This window comes from Malus domestica, chromosome 11 (assembly GCF_042453785.1).
Source record: "Malus domestica chromosome 11, GDT2T_hap1".
Lineage (NCBI taxonomy): Eukaryota > Viridiplantae > Streptophyta > Magnoliopsida > Rosales > Rosaceae > Malus > Malus domestica.
Genome location: NC_091671.1, coordinates 34,665,643 through 34,667,189, shown reverse-complemented (window position 1 = coordinate 34,667,189; position 1,547 = coordinate 34,665,643).

Sequence of the window (1,547 nt, the reverse complement as noted above, 5' to 3'; positions counted from 1 at the left end):
GACGCCTATCGAACTACAAGTACAAGAGTAGGGTAAAATTCTGTCCTTAGGACATTACATTTATGCAAGCCTCAATCTTCAAGTTTGTCAGTTTTCTAACTTTCTTTCTAATTGTTTAGATTAATCTTATACATAAATTGATGTTGTGAATTTTTTTATGATTATTATTAATGGAGTTCTTGTGTTATTTTCATATTTTCTAATATTGCTCCAACAGTTAGTTTAGTGATAGCTTAATGACAATGCTCCTGGTTATGTACGTTCTTTCTCGCGAGGTCGCACGTCCTATTTCTTGTATGAGGAGATACACTAGAATGGATGTGAACTAAGTGTGTTGATTGAGACTATGCCTCACCCTATGTGGGTGAGTGGGAGATGTTGGATTTATCTTATGGGATAAATAAATATCAAAGGATATTCCACCCACATGAGGATATTAACCTCCTAATTATCTATGTGATAATTAGATGAAAATCAAGAGATATTCATATTAGAATATACTTGGGATTTCATGGGCTTTTTAGTCTTTGTACACTCTTCCCAACCACCATATAAAGAGACTTTGGAGAAGAGATAAAACACAAGAAGTACAAGCTTTTCCACAGTTCAAATATTCTAGTTAGGTCTTTAGGGCTATCACTTTTGGCTCTAGGTCTTGGGAGGCGCAAACCAAGGGGCAACCCAACATACTGTAGCCAACCCGATGACCTACGAGGTTCTAGACGTGCACAGAGGGTCAAAACAGTTGTTCGTGTTTGTAAGAGCGTGTTGAGATTCAAGCTTCCGCATAAAAGATACACACGTCCTTCCGAATTTATTTTTAGTCTTCCAACAGTCTTAAATTAGGACTCTGATTCTCTACCACTTAAGTTAAGAACAAGAAGAAAGTTTGTTGCCATTCTATCGAATCCTTGCCAAGTCGACACAGTTGTTTCAATGGCACAAAAGCAAAAGAAATCATCATCTTCAGTGCGAAGTATGAGAGTTAATCTCCTTCCTAACAAATGTTTCATTACTAACACATAAAGAATAAATCAATTAAGGACACGTTTACTAATCCGTAATCAAATTGAAATTAATTGAATTGAGGAGGAATTGGAATGAGGTGGACTCAGAATCGGATTCCTGTTGAAGCTGTTTACTTAAATATTCTGGAATCGGAATAGAAATGATACTAATTCCATAAAGCTGTTTACTAATTTAACAGAATCGGAATATAAACCAGTATGATTACTAAAATACTCTAGTCCCAAATCAAATATTTTCTATACTTTTTTTTATAAAATTTGATGTAATATATAATAGTAAAATTTTAACAATTCCTGTGTTTGTTATTTTTAATAAAACTTGAATTCTTTTTACTCTTTTTTTTAATCTTTTTTTTCACTTTTTTCTCTTTCATGAGTAAAAAACTCATTCGACAAAAAAAGTTAAAAAACCCAACAACAAAAAAAAAAAAAACAGGAGTCGGGAGAGGTTCTGGAACCTTCACGGTTCCACTTCCACCACAACCTTCTTTACTCTCCCCCTTCTGCATCCTCAATTGG